The sequence below is a fragment of the Anabrus simplex genome, chromosome 13 (assembly GCF_040414725.1).
Source record: "Anabrus simplex isolate iqAnaSimp1 chromosome 13, ASM4041472v1, whole genome shotgun sequence".
Taxonomy (NCBI): Eukaryota; Metazoa; Arthropoda; class Insecta; order Orthoptera; family Tettigoniidae; genus Anabrus; species Anabrus simplex.
The window spans coordinates 40,648,876-40,669,620 of record NC_090277.1 but is presented as its reverse complement, the minus strand read 5'-3'; the positions used below and the strand labels follow the sequence as shown (position 1 = coordinate 40,669,620).

General features: G+C 41.4%; 1 protein-coding gene across 1 annotated transcript in view; it reads right to left on the bottom strand.

Moving 5' to 3' along the window:
- klar (klarsicht) overlaps nt 1–10,735 on the bottom strand; it is a 1,195,270-nt gene extending 1,184,535 nt beyond the window's left edge. Inside the window, exon 1 of the mRNA XM_067157231.2 lies at nt 10,484–10,735. The gene's annotated coding sequence lies outside the window, so the exon portion shown is untranslated. The remainder of the gene's footprint in view (nt 1–10,483) is intronic.
- Nucleotides 10,736–20,745: the final 10,010 nt, after the last annotated feature.

Here is a 20,745-nt window from a genome sequence, read left to right as displayed (position 1 = left end):
AATAATAATAATAATAATTTCGTGTGGCTATTTCTAGCCGAGTGCAGCCCTTGTAAGGCAGACCCTCCGATGAGGGTGGGCGGCATCTGCCATGTGTAGGAAACTGAGTGTTATTGTGGTGGAGGATAGTGTTATGTGTGGTGTGTGAGTTGCAGGAATGTTGGGGACAGCACAAACACCCAGTCCCCGGGCCACTGGAATTAACCAATGAAGGTTAAAATCCCCGACCCGGCCGGGAATCGAACCCGGGACCCTCTGAAGGGAAGGCCAGTACGCTGACAATTCAGCCAACGAGTCGGACTTCTAAATAATAACAATATAATTTTTAATCACTCAGTTACGAAATAAAGGTTGTGGACAACCTACATATGCACAATCTCGATGGAACAGACGTTTTCCTTGTAATTTTGGTGGCATTTGTTTGTTAATTTTAAGTCATTTTTGGATTCTTTTCGTCAAGCTTTATCAGGCCATCAGAATCTGGTCGTTGGCTATCAGTTATCTTGTCTTTAAATGTAGGAAAGATCCCAGTATGAAGATAAAGCTGGAATTCAAGAGGACAAATTGGGGCAAATATTCGTTTATAGGAAAACAACAGGCAGGGAATCTGCCACCTGCGCGACTGTTCTAAATTCAGATCAGTATTAATTGATACTAAATAACTGATTATAACACGATGTAGCGGTAAGGTTAATGTCACGGCGTGTAAGAAGTCTATAGAAACTTTCTTTTTGTCTGTAAAAGTTAATTAATAAACAAATCAACGAGTGGAATATGCGGAACATGCACTGGAAATGTTCGTAAGATGACAACACTATAAATGCTGTCAAGTCCGGATCGTTTACAATATATTGATTACCGGTATACTGAAATAAAGTTCGTGGCTTTCACCTGACAGAGTCAAGCTGAATTTTGTTCCTCGTTCACACGGCTGATCAGCATGCCCGTCTGCCTGAAGAGAAAGTAAACATCCACACGTAAGACACATCACCTCGAGAGGGCGACGTATGTTGACTTTCATGAAGCAATAAAGGAATGAGCGCGAGACAGAGTAAATACGTCTATATTTACCTTCGATTTTCTCTCCTCAAAGTACCGTACACCATCAGCTGATGGACACCGGAAGAGTGCATGTGCTCTCAAAGTTGCAGACACTAAATCACCCTCGTTGAAAATGAGTGTACCAGGAGGTTTTATAGTTTGAAAAAGAAACACGAATACTATAATTCAAAGCTTCTTTAGAAGTTACTGTTGGGCTGCTGTAATCACGTAAGCTAAGTGGACCTCTAACCAGCCCTCGGATCCAGGTAAGAGTCCCTAACCTGGCCGAAAATCGTACCCGGGGCCTCCAAGTAAGAGGTAGACATGCTACCCCTACACCGCAGGGCCGACCACAAATTATAAAACAAGTTCTTTTAGAATCACCGGTAAAACTACGAGGAAACGTAATTATTACTATTGTTGCAATGGTCCAAATTACACCCTCTCAGGCAGTCCAAATTACACGACATGCAAAGATTTAATCAGAAACTAAATAATATGGAAAGTATTTAAAATGTATTCATAAACTATATTAGATATTTCATCAGTACTTGCAAAAGCAAAACACTCTCTTGGCTGAAATAACTACTTCACAGTACATGTACTTGTCAACATATACTGTAAGATAACAAGGAATGTGAGTATTATGATAGTTTTCCTCTTCCCTTTTCAACCTTAAGACCATTAGCAAAACAATTTCCAGGAAGAAAGCAACCCCCGACTGTCTTGTCGACCTTGCCTCAGATAGGGGGTGACCAAACTTGCAAATCAAAAATATTATCGGGCCAAATTACACACAGGTCTAAATTACACGGACTTCCCTTATTACACAAAACGCTTACCTACCATAACCTCAACTTTGACACACTTTTTATTGTATTGTATTGAGGGCGAGAAACATGCATTACGTTAGTTTCCAACATATAGAAAACCCACCAGACAGGAGGTTGCTAAAAATTTCTAGCAAACTGAATTTAATTTTCGAATAACCTTCATAACCTTGATAAGTCTTGTTACAGTGACGAGGAGATAACCAGCACACACTTCAATTATCACAGGTGATTTCACGGAAACAAACAGCCTCATAGCAATTCAGACGTACAAGTAAATGGAATACGACCTTGCCTATTAATACACGCTTAAATCGACAAATTGCAAGAGTAAATATACACTATCATTACTCTGAACATGAAATTATTCGTCCATTTTTTAGTAATATGCATATTTCCAGCCTTTAAACAGATAAGAATGCGTGTACGTTATTAGTGTCTTACAGAGAAGAAAATATAAAACCAGAGGATCGATTTTGGTGCGAAACGGGCGTGATTCAAATAGAAGGAACACAACCATGGCCTACTAATAAAACAGGTCTAGCTGCTGCCATATTTCAGGCACTTCCTGCCTAATATTACCATGCTTTCTGTTTCCATGATGATGATTGTTGTTTAAACGGGCCTAACAGCTAGGTCATCGGCCCCTAATGGTACGAGGTGCAACGAAATGAAACGATAATTAACACTTCAAAATGTATCCACTGATGACTGAAATATAAAACGAATTATGATAAAATGACCATTGATGCAAAACAGTCAGTGGATCCAAAATCCAGGTCACCGGCCCCTCATAATAGTACTAATCACAGGTAACGTAGACTTATGGTGTCCCTCGCAAGGTGGTACTAATCACAGGTAACGTAGACTTATGGTGTCCCTCGCAAGGTGGTACTAATCACAGGTAACGTAGACTCATCGTGTTCCTCGCATGGTGGTACTAATCACAGGTAGTTAATGTACACCCATGTTATGTTGCACATAATGGCACCACTTGCAGGCAACACAGATCAATGGTATTCCTCAGATAAGGCCAACACTCGCAAGCAACACAGATCCAGGGTATGTCACACATAATGGCACCACTCGGAGGCAACACAGATCCATGGTGTTCCTCAGATAAGGGCACCACTCGCAAGCAACACAGATCCACGGTATGTCACACATAATGGCACCACTCGCAGGCAACACAGATCAATGGTGTTCCTCAGATAAGGGCACCACTCGCAAGCAACACAGATCCACGGTATGTCACACATAATGGCACCACTCGGAGGCAACACAGATCAATGGTGTTCCTCAGATAAGGGCACCAATCGCAAGCAAGACAGATCCAGGGTTTCTCGCACATAATGGCACCACACGCATGAAACACAGATCGATGGTGTTCCTCAGATAAGGGCAACACTCGCAAGCAACACAGATCCACGGTATGTCACACATAATGGCACCACTCGCAGGCAACACAGATCAATGGTGTTCCTCAGATAAGGGCACCACTCGCAAGCAACACAGATCCACGGTATGTCACATATAATGGCACCACTCGCAGGCAACACAGATCAATGGTGTTCCTCAGATAAGGGCACCAATCGCAAGCAAGACAGATCCAGGGTTTCTCGCACATAATGGCACCACACGCATGAAACACAGATCGATGGTGTTCCTCAGATAAGGGCAACACTCGCAAGCAACACAGATCCAGGGTATGTCACACATAATGGCACCACTCGGAGGCAACACAGATCCATGGTGTTCCTCCTCGCAAGCAACACAGATCCACGGTATGTCACACATAATGGCACCACTCGCAGGCAACACAGATCAATGGTGTTCCTCAGATAAGGGCACCACTCGCAAGCAACACAGATCCACGGTATGTCACACATAATGGCACCACTCGCAGGCAACACAGATCAATGGTGTTCCTCAGATAAGGGCACCAATCGCAAGCAAGACAGATCCAGGGTATCTCGTACATAATGGCACCACTCACATGAAACACAGATCGATGGTGTTCCTCAGATAAGGGCACCACTCGCAAGAAACGCAGACCAATGGTGTTCCTCACATTGTGGTAGGTACTAATCAAAGGCCACCTATACTCCTGGTGCCGCTCATCTAGTGGTACTAATCATAGGCAATGCAAACCCACGGAGTATCACACGTTATGGTACTACCCGCAACACAGTTTCCTCGCATAATTGTACTCCTTTCAGACAACGCAGACCCAGGGTCTTCCTTACATAGTGGTACGAATCAGAGTCAACGTAGACCCGTAGTGTTCTTCATACAGTGGTACTACTAACAGGTAACGCAGACCCATTATGAACACGGGGAAACCGATACATTACAGCACAGCATGGACACTCGCCCGCCTCGGTAGGATACACACGATGGTACTAACCACAGGCAACACACCCTGACCCGTGGTGTTCCTCACATGGTGGCACTACTGTAATCGCAAGTAACGTCGACCCATGGCGTTCCTCGCGTAATGGTACTAATCACAAGTAGTCTAACGGTTCTAATATCATCATTCCTTGGTCGCCCCTTTTAGTCGCCTCTTACGACAGGCAGGAGATACTGTGGTGGATATTTCGTCTGCGCTTCCCATCCACAGGGGGGCATATACCTAGCTTCTATTGGCCTCACCCTCAAGTACTATGTGTCTCACAGTCCAGGGGTCGCCAAACTTTCAATCTAGCTTCTCATGCGGAAGAGGACAGCGGCATATTTTAGACTACGAGCGCTTTCCTCCCAGATCTAGCACTTTTTCTCTTCCATGGACGCCGAAAAACTATCAGGGAGTTAGTGCGACAAACCACTATCCCAAAAAATTGAGTGCGCAATGAGAAGGACGCAGTTCTAATCTATAACTCACGTATAGTGTGTATAAAACACTTCTAAGATGGCCCGTAACTAGACAATTAAAAACTTAATCCCTGGCTATACTCGCTGCTACAGACAGGATTCAAACCTAGGAACAAAAGTTACTTTTCTAGACGTAAATCAAGGCGGCGGGATACCGTCACTAGAAAATACGTATCTAGATCTAATTAAACAATAACGAGATATTTTTTAATCGAATCCACTTATTTGATCACTAACGTTATTGCTATAGAGCACACTGAAAAACCAGAGAAGGTGCTCATGAAGTAAACAAAAAGATGCATTTCCTTAATTACATTTTCTGAGACGAATCTCTCAGTTGCAACCATGAAAATCGTAGTTATTAAATTTGTAAACTGTTAGGCGAGATAGAATACAAGAACATTATTAACTTGCTTACATGGTCTGAATAAGACATTCCATTCGAAAGTTGTTGCTGCATTCCCGTTATAAATGTGGGTGAAAATAAACTGGAAAGGAGACGAATTCCTTTCATTATCCTTACGTTCTATTGGGCTCACCCTCAAGTACAGTGTGTTTCACAAACAAAGGATTGCCAAACTTTCAGTTTAGCTTTGTTCTTCGAGATCTAGCTTCTCGTGCGGAAGACAGAGGGGCACATTTTCAAATATCGCCATACAGTACTGTAACCTTCCCATCTTTGCCCCGCCGAAAACCTTCGATCTGTTTGTGCGACGTTCGTTAAATAAATAAATAAATAAATAAATAAATAAATAAATAAATAAATAAATAAATAAATAAATAAAAATAAATAAAAATAAATAAATAAATATAAATAAATAAATCCCTACTCTTCATGAATGGATTTCTTAGCTGTGAGCTTGTATCCGGCAGATAGTGGGTTCGAACCCCACTGTCGGCAGCCTTGAAGATGGTTTACGTGGTTTCCCATTTTCACACCAGGCAAATGCTGGGGCTGTATCTTAATTAAGGCCACGGCCGCTTCCTTCCCACTCCTAGGCCTTTCCTATACCATCGTCGCCATAAGACCTATCTGTTTCGGTGCGACGTAAAGCAAATAGCAATAAATAAATAAATAAATAAATAAATAAATAAATAAATAAATGGATTTTATTACACGTCAGCAGTCCACATGGCAACGGTGTCATTGTTTACTGCAGACTTAACTTAATTTTGTTTTGTTCTTTTGTTGACGCGAGTACACGAGAGTCCTAGGACGAAAACTATGCCCTATCACTCATGTGTTTTCGAGAAATACCCGCTAAGTCCGGAAAATCTCCATTGTAGTGCATTGGTGGGGTATAAAACGATCTGACCCCCATGTCGGGGGAGGGGGGGAACCCTCATCGCTAATAATTTTGAAAATCAAATGGGATTGACTTAGAGACTGAAGGGAGCTTTGTAACAAACGGGCCTTAATATTTGAGGAGACACTTAACAGAGATCTCAGGACTGCCATCCGTGCCGCAGCTCATTGTAAGGCCTGCTTTGAAATAGATCCAATCCTGCCAGTGGTTTCCTTAACATTGTTCTGCTGCAAGTCTGAAAATGGTGTACTGCAGTTGATCACAATTAGGAGGTTCTAGCTACACAGTTTCTTAACTGTATGGGTTAGTACACTATTTCTCCTTTCCAGACCTTACCCCCGTTAGAAAAATTAATATTCTCTGAAGCAGTAACGACAGTGAATGTAAGAAACCGTAGGTCAAGGAAATGTTTATACTTTAGACGCAGAGATAAGCACTGTAGAAAATGTATACAGTGACTCGCATAATTATTCGGACAGACATGGTCTATTACATTTTCCTTTGTATTAGTGATTTCAGTAATAATAAATCAGTGATATAAACTAAATACAAGTTTCTGTAACGAATATAAAAACTAAACGTCCACCATTCTTCTAACGAACACTGTCAATGAAAATATAATAATTAAAAAGCAAAATAAAACCAAAACCAATATTGCACAAAATTATTCGGACACTTTCTTTTTTACTTATGATCCCAAAGGTTCAGCGTCTGGTTGTCTTTCCTTTCATTTTAATTACTTCCCTGAGTCGACTTGGCATGCTCTCCACTAATTTCCTGATGTAAACGGGAGATATCTTCTGCCACTCTTCTTGAAGTTGGTTTTTCAGCTGTTCTCTAGATGTGATTGTTGTTTTTCTTATTTCTTTATCAAGTTTGTCCCAAAGGTTCTCAGTCACATTCAAGTCTGGTGATTAAGGGGGAGGATGAAGCACCACTGGGCAATTAAACAATAACCACATCCTTACATTCCAGGCCATATGCTTTGGATCGTTATCTTGGGAATATATAAAAAGGGTCAGAGGGAGAGAGAATTAACGAAAATCAGTGACCCTGTGGAGAAGAAATGGAAGAAGCGCAACTATTTAGAGTTTGTAGGACAACCGAAGCACTGAAAGTTAAATATCTGGGAAGTGAATATAAAACAAAGAAAGAACGATAATTCTATACAATTGTTAAACAATTAAATCAAGAGTGGATTACAACAGAAAGAATAGCAAAAAAGTTTATTTTACTTTAAAAGGTATGTGGAAAAAGGCCCGCCTCTGTGGTGTAGTAGTGTGATTAGCTGCCACCCCCGGAGGCGCGGTTCGATTCCCGGCTCTACCACGAAATTTGAAAAGTGGTATGAGGTCTGGAACGGGGCCACTCAGCCTCGGGAGGTCAACTGAGTAGAGGGGGGGTTCTTTTTTTATTTTTTTTATTTTGCTAGTGGCTTTACGTTGCACCGACATAGATAGGTATTATGGCAACGATGGGATAGGAAAAGCCTAGGAGTTGGAAGGAAGCGGCCGTGGACTTAAATAAGGTACAGCCTCAGCATTTGCGTAGAGGCGCACGGCTGTGAGCTTGCATCTGGGAGATAGTAGGTTCGAATCCCACTATCGGCAGTCCTGAAGATGGTTTTCCGTGGTTTCCCATTTTCACACCAGGCAAATGCTGGGGCTGTACCTTAATTAAGGCCACGGCCGCTTCCTTCCAACTCCTAGGCCTTTCCTATCCCATCGTCTCCATAAGACCTATCTGTGTCGGTGCGACGTAAAGCCCCTAGCAAAAAAAAAAAAAAACTAGGGATGGGAGTATTCTATATTGTCTATCTGTTAGGTCATCAGCCCAGAGGCTGGTTGGATCCTCAAATAGCACCACCAAAGGTTATGCGGTTATATGGAAACCCCAAAAAGTACTATTGCAGCACGACTGACCCTATGAGCAGCACCTTTCATAACACTCAGATGCACTAGCCGTGCTCCGAATGTCATTACTCGGCACTACCCAAACCCCAGCAACTTCCATATTGTCACAGCCATGGATGTTGACTGGGACTTCAGTGGAAGCTACACCTTACTCTGGCCTGTGCCAAGAGATGGATGCAAAAGTACTGTATCCATCAAGAAATGACAGCAGGCAGTATTCTAGCCTATATTATATATTAAAAACTACCCACGTACGGTATTAATTTTGATTACAATAAATTAATACTCTCCCCAGTAGTTGGTCATCCGTAACGGGGAAACATAACATCGCACTAAAACAGTGAAGGTTTTCGTAAAGCGTAAGGATAGTGGCAGCGGCCATAGGTGAAGAACAGCCCTTGGTCTACCCCTACCGTTTTTACCACCTACACTTCCCTGTTGCCTCTCGTGAAAATAGAAAACCACGGAAAATCATCTTCAGGGCTGCCGACGCTGGTATTCAAAGCACCATCTCGCGAATGCAAGCTCACAACTACGCGACCCTAACCACGTGGCCACTCACTCTGTATCTGACTGGGAGAGAAGATTTATTCATTCATTATTTTTTTTCTTAGTGTCTCATTTTTAACCAGAATTTTAAACATCTAGAAGCGAGGTTACGTCTATTTTATCTAATTAAGGAAAATGCAAAAATCTTCAATAAAAATCGTCTTTCTTAAATAAAAATATTTCGTGTATTCATATTATGAAGCCTAAACGGAACGTTCCCCATGTAAGCATTGTGTTGTGTGTCGGAGTTATCAGCCCATAGACTGGTTTGACGCAGCTTCTATGCCACCCTATCCTGTTCTAACCTTTTGATTTCTACGTAACTGCTGCATCCTACATCTGCTCTGATCTACTTGTCATATTCATACCTTGGTCTACCCTTACCCTTTTTACCGCATCGATCTCCTCTCACCAATTTGATTCAGTATTTCTTCATTCGTGGTTCGATCTATCCATCTCACCATCAGCATTCTTCTGTAACACCGCATTTCAATAGCTTCTATTCTCTTTCTTTCTGAGCTAGTTATCGCCCATGTTTCACTTACACACAATGCCACGCTCCAGACGAAAGTCTTCAAAAACATCTTTCTACTTCCTATATCAATGTTCGAGTTGAACAAATTTCTTTTCTTACGAATGGCCTTCTTTGCTTGTGCTAATATAGCACTGTTATATCCACCTTACTTCTGCCATCGTTAGTTATTTTACAACTCAAGTAGGCCTAACAATATTAATGTTTCCCTTAAGACTTAATTTCCTAATCTAATATTTTCTGCATCACCTAATTGCGTTCGACTGCACTTCATTACTATGTCTATCAAAGGCTTTCATTCCCCACCCTGAAGGGGTGGGGCGGGCCACCTAGAGGGTGTCGCCCTCTCTCTGGCCAAGAGATGCGGGCAGGCTGGGGAGATGTGACGGAAGAAGGAGGGACTGCACTTCATTACTTTTGCTTTGGACATTTTATTTTCATCTTGTGCTCCTTCCCCAAGACTGCCTATATCATTTCTCCAGATCTTCTGCAGTCTCAGATAAAATAATAATATCATCGGCAAGTTTCAGGGTTTTGATTTCTTCTCCTTGGAGTGTAATTCCCTTCCCAAATACCTCTTTAATTTCCTTTACTGCATAACATAATACTGTATTATATGTTCTTCAAATAAGAAATTATTTACATTACACCACGTGTGAAATGAAATCATTCAGGGGAACATTACGATAGCATATCATTGTTAGATTCTCTTTTTATCATCCCTGCCCGTGATTCCAAGTCATGACTGAAGGTCAGACTGGGGTGAGAAGCAAGGTTCCTATCGAACTACTCCATCCCCTCCCTGAGGGTATACCAATGAATGGACGCCTTGCAAATCACACCGCAACTGAACTGCAGATATACTGCTGCACATACAGCTACGGAAACTTCACATGCTTGCGAATTATTTAAAAAAACTATTTATTCCTAAATATAGATATATGAAATTGTAATAATAATAATAATAATAATAATAATAATAATAATAATAAATGCTGATATTCAATTAAAAATAAAATGTAATAATTCCTGTCTATGAACAAGCAATGAATTTACTTTGCAATATCGTCCATTTCATGGACAAGTTTTAAGGACACAGGTGAATATACAGTATTTATTTTTCCTGCAACGCTTAATTAACAAAGGCCGCGAAAAATATTTACACGTTGGGAACGCTGCCGTTGGCAAATTGAACATAATTTAAAATTCATCACGACTCCACTTCAGTACAGAGCGAAGAAACACTTAAATGCACACGTACAGCAGGCACGGCTGGCCGATTAGGTAAACGGTAGGAGATATTGCGAAAAACATACAGGCATGCCTCCTTGTTATACCACCGGCTGTTTATCACAAATGTCTACCCTGCCGAAAGCAGTGTAACCTCTGCATACGATGCCACATGCACAAAGATGAATGAGAGATGCATTTACTTACATTCAAGAAAATCCGATGAAGCGAGTAATATCCAATAACACGATTTATGTCACTTGTACACTCACACAAAACTAACACACCTGTTCATGTCCTTACGGATTATTCTCAACTGATGACTGCTCAAGGAATTATCTAATGCTTGCCAACCTTTGAGCGATGATTCGCATAATACACGTAGGTAGAACTACAAAAACCTGGCAGACCTTCCTTAATTCTTCCGCGAAGATGGTTAGAACACACGACTTTTATGCCAGTTTCTTCACAGACAGTGCCTTATCAATGATATCACTTGCTTTATGAACTTGTGTGTTTACGACAACAGCTGCAACTGTACTGATGCTGTGGAGTGAGTCATGTTATTGCTAAAACCAAGTATTTTTTGAAAGCTACCAATGTACTTATGGGTTAAATTAATCTTGTACTTAATCATTAATCATATACTATCGGTGTTTTGGAATGATACGCGATGCATAAATACAAGTGACGGTTAATATGTAAATGTAGAAGAGGCCAAGGATTTGATTTTTACAGGATTACCAATCACAGTGTTGACCCAACAAGGGAACTTCAATGCACTCTAGCGGCAATGATATGTACTGAATGCCGAAGCTGTGAACAGCTGAACAACGTAAACAGGTGCACACCTGTGAAAATAAACAGTGAATTTTATCAATTTTTTCTAGTTACTTCATAAGCAAACCTGTTGGTATATTTGATATTGTTCTATCTTTGACATTATATCGTGGGGAAACATTAGAATAGCCATTGTGCAAACGGTTCTGAGCGTTTAAGCTCACTCTAGCGTCAGAGAGTAGAACTAGTTGCTCATGCAATGAACAGCCATCTTCTTTGTGAACAGCTGAGTAACGTAATTGATCATACAACCGAATGGATACCGTAGTGAATTTTATTCTCTGTTTTCTGAGGTAACTTATTATCATATCAAACACATTGGCATCTTTGAGCTTGCATAATCTTCTTTTCTTCTCGGCCTTCTCGTATAAGCGATGCTAGTATAGCTTAGAATTGTAATTAATCAAGCGGTCTCCCGAATCACATGTGTTTGAGCTTTTCACAGTTACACACGGCCTTCAACAGTCACGTCTTACTTCCACAGAAGAACGTATTCTAAGATGTGGCGGGAATCTGGCAGCTCCTCCGCGCTAAGGGCTATTGGCCGCAGTCGATATTAACTTGGATGGCATTGAACTTGACCCACTTTCCTTTTCAGGCGAAAGAATTGATAGTGAGTTACTGCCCTGACATGAAGGTTTAAAAATTAATGACGAGATCATAACCAAAGAAAATGACCTACAATTCCGAACATAAATTATTTTGGTATTTATTATTATTATTATTATTATTATTATTATTATTATTATTATTATTATTATATCTGCCTCAGTAGCGTAACGATTAGCACTATTAGCTGCCGTCCTCGGGGGTCCGGGTTCGATTCAAGGTACTGCCTGAAATTCAAGAATGGCCGGAGGGCTGGATGTGGTTAAAATGGTACATGCATTCTTTCTTTCTATCTTAATCCGCATTTTACCCTCCAGGGTTGGTGTTTCTATCGGACTCAGCGAGGGATCCCACCTCTACCGCCTCAAGGGCAGTGTCCTGGAGCTTGAAACTTTTGGTCGGGGGATATAACTGGGAAGGAGGACCAGTACCTCGCCCAGGTGGCCTCACCTGTTTTGCTGAACAGGGGCCTTGTGAGGGGATGGGAAGATAGGAAGGGATAGATAAGGAAGATGGACGGAAACAGCCGTTGCCTTAAGTTAGGTACCATCCCGGCATTTGCCTATAGGAGAAGTGGGAAACCACGGAAAGCCACTTCGAGGATGGCTGAGGTAGGAATCCAACCTCCCTCTATTCAGTTGACCTCCCGAGTCGAGTGGACCCCGTTCCAGCCCTCGTACCACTTTTAAATTTCGTGGCAGTGCCGGGAATCGAACCCGATCCTCTGGGAATTGCAGCTAATCATACTAACCACTACACCATAGAGGCGGATATTATTATTATTATTATTATTATTATTATTATTATTATTATTATTATTATTATTATTATTATTATTATTATTATTATTATTATTATTATTGCCGGGCTGAGAGGCTCAGAACGGTTGAGGCGATGGCCTTCTGACCCCAACTTGGCAGGTTCGATCCTGGCTCCGTCCGGTGGTATTTAAAAGTGCTCAGATACACCAGCTTCGTGTCGGTAGATTTACTGGCACATAAAAGAAGTCCTGCGGGACAAAATTCCGGAATCTTGGCGTCTGCGAAAACCCTGAAAGTAGTTAGTGGGTCGTACAAAGTTATACATCTTCTTTCCGATGAGGCTTGCTAAGGACTACGTGCCAATTTTAGTTCAATTCTTCATACTTTGTTGTTTTCTCTTCCGTTCCTTCCAATATTCGTTCATCTTTTCACTATGCTGTTTCTTTCTGTCTTCGGACCACTTCGCACCAGTTTTCTTGTTCAATGTTCCTTGGAATCCTTCCATACTTACTACCCTCTTTCTAAAAATCTCTCTCTCCATAATTTCTTCTTCTCTTATATTATTTCTTTCTAAATCTTTCTTTACTTATTGAATCCAGCTAGTTGTTGCCTTTTTGTCCCAAAGGTACTTGAAAATCCTTTCTGTTAATCTGAAATCATCCATTCTGTAAATATGTCCAATAAATTGCAATTTTTTTTCTTATGGTTTCTGTTATGTTTTCTATGTTCCTGTATGTTTCATCATTAGATCTATTCTTATTCTTATTCTTATTATTATTATTAGCCCGCCTGGTGGCGTAAAAGTGTGAAGTCTACATGGTCTGACACCGTGGTTTGCCGGTTCGAGTCCCGTTGGTCGAAAAAAAATTGCAACAGCAGAGTGTTGGCCGTCAGGGTAGGAGAGGTTGTGGTATACAATTTTTAATCATTAGATTGCGTGACGTGTTCAATGGGGGATGAGAGACAGGCTTGAAGATCTTGACTTCGCAGACGACGTTTGCCTTATGGCGCAGCGGTACCGGAACATAGAAGATAAACTGAGTAGGTTTCAGAAGGAAGCAGAATGTGCAGGTCTCATGATCAACACAAACAAGACCAAAGAGATGTCAGTAAATGGAAAGGAAATTGAGCGAGTTGAATCCTTCCTCTACCTTGGAAGTATAGTTACAACGGATGGGGGAGCAGAGGAAGATGTTCGAAGCCGTATCCGGAAGGCAAATGGTGCGTTTGTCCAGCTCTATCCCGTGTGGAAGAATAGAAACATCTCCAGGAAGACTAAGCTTCGCCTCTTCAACAGCAATGTAAAGTCGGCTGTGAAACATGGAAAGTTACAAAACAGATCAATAACCAGCTAGAGGTGTTCATAAATAGATGTCTGCGTCGCATAACAAATGTGAGGTGGCCAGACATAATCTCTAATGAAGATCTTTGGACCATGACCAATCAGCAGCCGATTGACATCCAGATCAAGGAGAGGAAATGGCGCTGGATCGGCCACACATTAAGGAAGCCGGATGGAGCAAGATGGAGCTGTTGAGAGGGCAGTGCTGGACAGGAACCCTCAAGGCACCAGAAAGCAAGGTCGGCCAAAGAAGACCTGGAAGAGGACGATCGAAAAGGAAATTGCAGAGGTGACAAGACCTGGAGCGAAGTGAAGAGAATGGCCAGGAACCGTACTGTGTGGATAAATTTCGCCAAGGCCCTATGCTCCAGAGGGAGCAACAGGACATAAGTCAAGTCAAGATTGCGTGACAATAGGATGGATTCAATTCCAGTGTTCGTATAGAGTAAGGGTATATGACGTTGTTGATGGCGATTCGTCCGTCGGATGGAGACGTTAAGTCTTGAGGACACCTCTTGGTGCTATTCGACAGGAATAAGCTATAGACTGGCACCGGGCGCCAACCTCTCCCTTCCTACAATCATATAACGTGTCCGACTCGTTGGCTGAACGGTCAGCGTACTGGCCTTCGGTTCAGAGGATCCCGGATTCGATTCCCGGGCTGATCGGGAATTTTAACCTAATTGGTTAATTCCAATGGCACGGAGGCTGGGTGTGTAGGTTGTCTTCACCATCATTTCATCCTCATCACGACGCGCAGGTCGCCACCTGGCGTCATATAGAAAGACCTGCACCTGGCGAGCCGAACCCGTCCTGGGATATCCCGGCACCAAAAAAGCCATACAACATTTAATTTCACCATATAACGTCATTAATTTCATCTCATTAACTCCTCTGATGAGGTTGACATCAGAGAGGGCATCCGGTCGTAAAACTCGCTACGATGATTCATCTCACTTTATACCCCATCCTGTAGAAAAACGGGGCAAATGTTGGACTATTATTATTATTATTATTATTATTATTATTATTATTATTATTATTATTATTATTATTATTATCATTATTATTATTATTATTATCAGATGCGAAAAAGACCAGAAAACTGATCACGCAAAGCTCACTTTGAAGTTGTGCGTTTAATTCTTTACCAGACAGCCTTTAATTTTTCTCTCATCGTGGTTCTTCGTTCTTCTGTCCACTTAGCTCCTGTCTTTTTCTTGTGGTTTCTCTCTGACTCTACTTTCCCAGTTGCTGATTTTCGTTCTGTACCAGGTTCCGTCTGTCATGTCGCCCACTTTGATTTCTGATTTTTTCCAGGTCCTGGCGGATTTCCGAAGTCCACCTATTTGTTTTGATGTTTTCTGTTGCCTCTAGTAAGATTCTTGTCAGTCTGTTTTCTGGAAGGCGTTTGATGTGTCCGTAAAATTTCAGGCGTATTTTTCTGATGTCGGCGCGAGGTTTGAGAGCTCCTCGAGTTTTGTGCGAGATTGCAGTCGGTATCCTTCGTCAGTCAGTTTTGGGCAGAGAATTTTTCTGATGATTTTACGTTCCTCTTTCAGGATGTCTTCGAGAACTGTTTTTTCTGTGGAGATCCAGTGTTTCACTCGCGTATAGTATTTCAGTATTATTATTATTATTATTATTATTATTATTATTATTATTATTATTATTATTATTATTATATGGTTCCTTGGCTAAATGATCAGCATATTGTCCTTCGGTTCGGAGGGCCCCGGTTCGATTCCTGGCCGCGCTGAGGGTTATTTCTAACTGTGAATGGTTAATTCTTCTTGTTCGGGGACTTGGTATTTGTGTTAGTCTTAATACATTTCCCTTCATTTACACACTACAGTGTCAATCACAGAAAAAGGCAACAAATGAAGACATCCTTACACATTGGGTTGGCGTCAGGAAGGGCATCTGGCCTAAAACTGTGATAAACTCATATTAGTGCCGAACCCAATTAATTGGGAAAAGGGCCTGGAATTATTATTATTATTATTATTATTATTATTATTATTATTATTATTATTATTATTATTATTATTATCTGCTGCAGCATGATGTCGACATCCCGCTGTGAATGCGGGTGGTTGAATAACATCCACGGTATCTCTTGCCTGTCTTAAGAGAAGATTTAAAGGGGCCCCAGGGGCTGTCAATTTGGGAGCGTGGGTTGGTGACCACGGACCATAAGTTGAGTGCTTGTACTGCTTACACGTACTTGTGCCAGGCTCCTCACTTTCATCTATCCTATCTGACCTCTCTTGGTCAACTCTTGTTCCTTTCCGACCACGGCGGTATTAGGTTTGCTAGGCCTAGGGAGTATTTAATTTTCACGCCCTTCTCGGCCCTTGTCTTTCTTTGGCCGGTACCTTCATTTTTCGAAGTTTCAGACCCCTGTGATCGAAAATGCAAGTTCACTTCATATAAAATAAAACAGGCTAATCATCCCTCAGACCACACATGCAAACACATTTTCCAGTATGCAAAACGCATCTACGGTATGTTTTATACACTAAATCAGTCCTTCCTGTCCTTTAAAGCAAACTCATCTATTAACTCTCCACCTCTAAAACGATGTCTCTAGGAAAACACACACTATATCATTGACTCTATTCATAATATCCTGTCGTATACTACGTATGAATTACGCGCAGTACGTTGTAATTATGCCTGACTGCAGGAAATCTTTCACAATACGCACTCATCAAAAATGGAACTGGCCAGCAATTTAACCAAGAATAAGTAAGGAAAGTCGTGGAAAGAGGAGGTGGCCTTCCCCTAGGAAGTTTTACCAGGCTTTCGGGAAGTGGTAAGGATGGGTAGCTAGTGAATATTGCCTCTTCGCTTCAATTCTGCCTTCTTTCAAAGGCAACATGCTGTTTCTTTCTTTCTTTCTTCTTTCTTTCTTTCTTTATTTCTTTCTTTCTTTCTTTCTTTCTTAATCTGTTTACCCTCCAGGGTCGGTTTTCCCCTCGGACTCAGCGAGGGATCCCACCTCTACCGCCTCAAGGACAGAGTCCTGGAGCGCCAGGGGTACAACTGGGGAGAAGGACCAATACTTCGCCCAGGCGGCCTCACCTGCTATGCTGATCAGGGTCCTTGTGGAGGGATGGGAAGAATGGAAGGTATAGACAAGGAAGCGGCCGCGGCCTTAAGTTAGGTACCATCCAGGCATTTGCCTGAAGTAGAAGTGGGAAACCACGGAAAACCACTTCGAGGATGGCTGACGTGGGAATCGAAACCACCTCTACTCAGTTGACCTCCCGAGGCTGAATGCACCCCGTTCCAGCCCTCGTACCACTTTTCAAATTTCGTGGCAAAGCCGGGAATCGAACCCGGACCTCCGGGGGTGGCATCTAATCACACTAACCACTACACCACAGAGGCGGACTTGTTTATTTATTTATTTATTTATTTATTTATTTATTTATTTATTTATTTATTTATTTATTTATTTATTTGTCTAAGGATTTTATTTTTACAATTTGCTTTACGTCGCACCGATACAGATGTCTCTTATGGTGACAATGCAATATGAAAGAGATAGGACTGGGAATGAAGCGGCCGTGGCCTTAATTATTAGGGATCAGTCCCAGCATTTGCCTGATGGGAAAATGGGAAACCATCCTGAGAGCTGCCGATAATGGGGTGAGGAAGTATTCAGACAGCAGTATGTAAAGATAATTGGGTATAAGGATAATGTTTAGGTAGAACAAATTACCAATACTGGCGAATTACTGAAATTAAGGTATGATCCAAAAGTTGAAAGTTAGAAAAGCAGCTGGGGTTGCTAAGATTTCTGGGGATATGCTAAACGGAATGGATTGGGGTACAGTACCATATCTGAAATATTTTATTACTGTTTGCTTGAAGAAACTATACCAAATGAATAGACAATTGCTATAGGAACGCCAGTGTACAAAGGAAAGCGGGTTATTACAGACTAGTCAGTTTGACGCGTTGTTTGTAAGCTCTGGGAATGCATTCTTTCTGATAATATTAGATAACTTCACGAAATTATAGTGTCTGGTTTGATAGGATACAGCCCGGTTTTCGGAAATCTTATTCCACTGAGGCCCAACCTGTGGGATTTCACCAAGATAAAGCAGACATTTTAGTTTCAGGAGGTCAAATGGACTGTATAATTTGAGATTGACTAGATCAGGGGAGACTGATGACAAAAATGAGGCCTATTTTCGTAGCACAGTGTTAATAAACGTTTAATAATAATAATAATAATAATAATAATAATAATAATAATAATAATAATTGTACCGGGCGGTACACCTCCACGCCGTTAATTCAAATATTGCGCCAGTTGAAACTCCTCTATAGGAGAAAGCCTGCACTTTAAAAAACTGTATTAACTCAACAGTTTCTCCGAAGATGGCTCTGTGTGAATTTTGATGTGTTTTTGTTTGTAATTGATCAAGAAGTGTGGACGTTCTCTACCTGATGTCTCTACTAAAAACTATGATTACGCACTCTGGTGCGAAGGAATGAACTTTCTTGAAGAAATTTGGTATCCTTAAGTTTTGTCTTTACTACATTTTGTTCTTTTATTTTTTGGGTTGGCAATATTAATCTTTCTGTCCGCCAGTTTTGAACTCAGCCAATCCCGAATTTATTTAATTAATTTTTGACCAATAGTGTATGTCTTCTTCGATAGGGATATGTAGCTTTAAGCTATCCAATAAAGTGGAGGGGGTGTGTCTATTCATTCTTGAAAGGTCTCGAATTTTCCACGAGGGTATAAAAACTGCTGATTTTCTTGTCTCCGTGCCACTAGTTCAACATCTAATTCAGTGTGTGAATATGTAGCAGGGGGCGGGACGCGCCTCTTTCTTCAAGCAGCAGTTCTCCTACAAGGTAATGGCCTTTTAACATCTTTATTTTTTGCTAGCTCAGCAGTCTAACTCTCGGGGAGGGTTCGAATCCTTTAAAATGTAACCCATCTTTTAAAATGTAAATTCCTTTTCTGTCTATGTAAAAACTACAAATATCTTTTACTGTAAAGCGGGGATAGAGAGTGCTTCACCCTCTCGAGCTCCCCTTCATTTTGAAATTAAGGTGATCACGTTTTCGTAACCGTTTCTTCTCTTCTTTAATGTATTAAAGTTTTCTCATACGGGTCACCTCCATAGATTGGGATTAGCCCCTGTATTATCGGCCTAGAGCCACTTAGGTTTAAAGTGTAGATTTAGGAGCGCAAATTTACGCCTCCATCCTTTTGTTTTGGGTCAGTTAAATTAACGTTGTTTTTGCACACTAAGGTCCGGTAGATTGGGTACGAGATACTCCTGTTTCTTGATTATGCCTTGGTGGCAGTTTGTGTAAAAGTCCGTTATTGCCTTTATAGGCTTGAAAGATAGAGAGCGGGACAGCTCTTTATAGTGTTGTGGTAAAAGTGCCTTAGAGAGGCTTGAGATGTAAGGTTGGGAGCTAATGCTCCATGTAATTAAGGGTGTTCTGCCCTTTGGTATTTTTGTTGTGAGCTGAGAGCTCAGAAATTATACTCGGGGCTCGAAGCCCAGATCTCGTAATAACCCCCGAAATCTTGTGATTTCTATGTACCTGACTTTGGCTTGTTGTTGATTTGTTAAGTTTACAAAATTCTATGTCACCATTGTTCAAGTTTTGGAAATATAACCTTTGTTAAAATTTTAAATTAACTTTAATTCTGTAGTTGAGACCTATTCCAGCCCGCACCTTCTTTCACCTCTGCTGATCCACCAAACTCCGTAACAATAACAATAATAATAATAATAATAATAATAATAATAATAATAATAATAATAATAATAATAATAATAATAATAATAATAATAATAATGTTATATGCTTTACGTCCCACTAACTATTTTTACGGTTTTCGGAGACGCCGAGGTGCCGGAATTTAGTCTCGTAGGAGTTCTTTTACGTGCCGGTAAATGTACCGATACGAGGCTGACGTATTTGAGCACCTTCAAATACCACCGGATTGAGCCAGGATTGAACCTGCCAAGTTGGGGTCAGAAGGCCAGCGCCTCAACCGTCTGAGTCACTCAGCCCGGCTGACTAAACTTTACCAACTAGCATGTCAATTAAGGTCTTGTTTATTTATTTTTATTGTCCAGTGTGCTATAGGTTCTTTTCCTTTAAAATCATGAAACCCCTCATTTGACTTCATTTAGGTATTAGATGGCATTAGGGCCTACATATAAATCCATTCGACTGAATGTTTCTTCTTATTGAACAGTTTTCATTCCTCGCCCTGAGGGAATGAGGCGGGCCACCTAAAGAGTTACGCCCTTTCCGTGGCCAGGACTGAATGTTTCATGATTTTATTTTGCAAACATAACTGAAGTCCATTTCAGTGGTGTAGTGGTTACTGTGATTAGCTGCCACCTCCAGAGGCCCGGGTTTGATTCCCGGCTCTGCCACGAAATTTGAAAAAGTGGTATGAGGGCTGGAACGGGTTCCACTCACTCTTGGGAGGTCAATTGAGTAGAGGGGGGTTGGATTCCCACCTCAGCCATCCTCGAAGTGGTTTTCAGTGGTTTCCCACTTCTCCTCCAGGCAAATGCCGGGATGGTACCTAGCTTAAGGCCATGACCACCTCCTCCCGTCTTCCTTGCCTATCGCTTCCAATCTTCCCATCAATCCACAAGGCCCCTGTTCATCATAGCAGGTGAGGCAGTCTGATCGGGGTACTGGTCCTCCTCTCCCGACCTAATATCTCGCGCGCTCCAGGACACTGCCCTTAAGACGGTAGAGGTGGGATCCCTCGCTGAGTCCGAGGGACAAACCGACCCTAGAGGGTAAACAGATTAAGAAGAATAAGAAGGAGAAAACATCGCTGATAATTACATTTTTTCAATATTTAAGAATAAGATATATTTTTGCTCTAATCTAATGAAGTTTGTAAA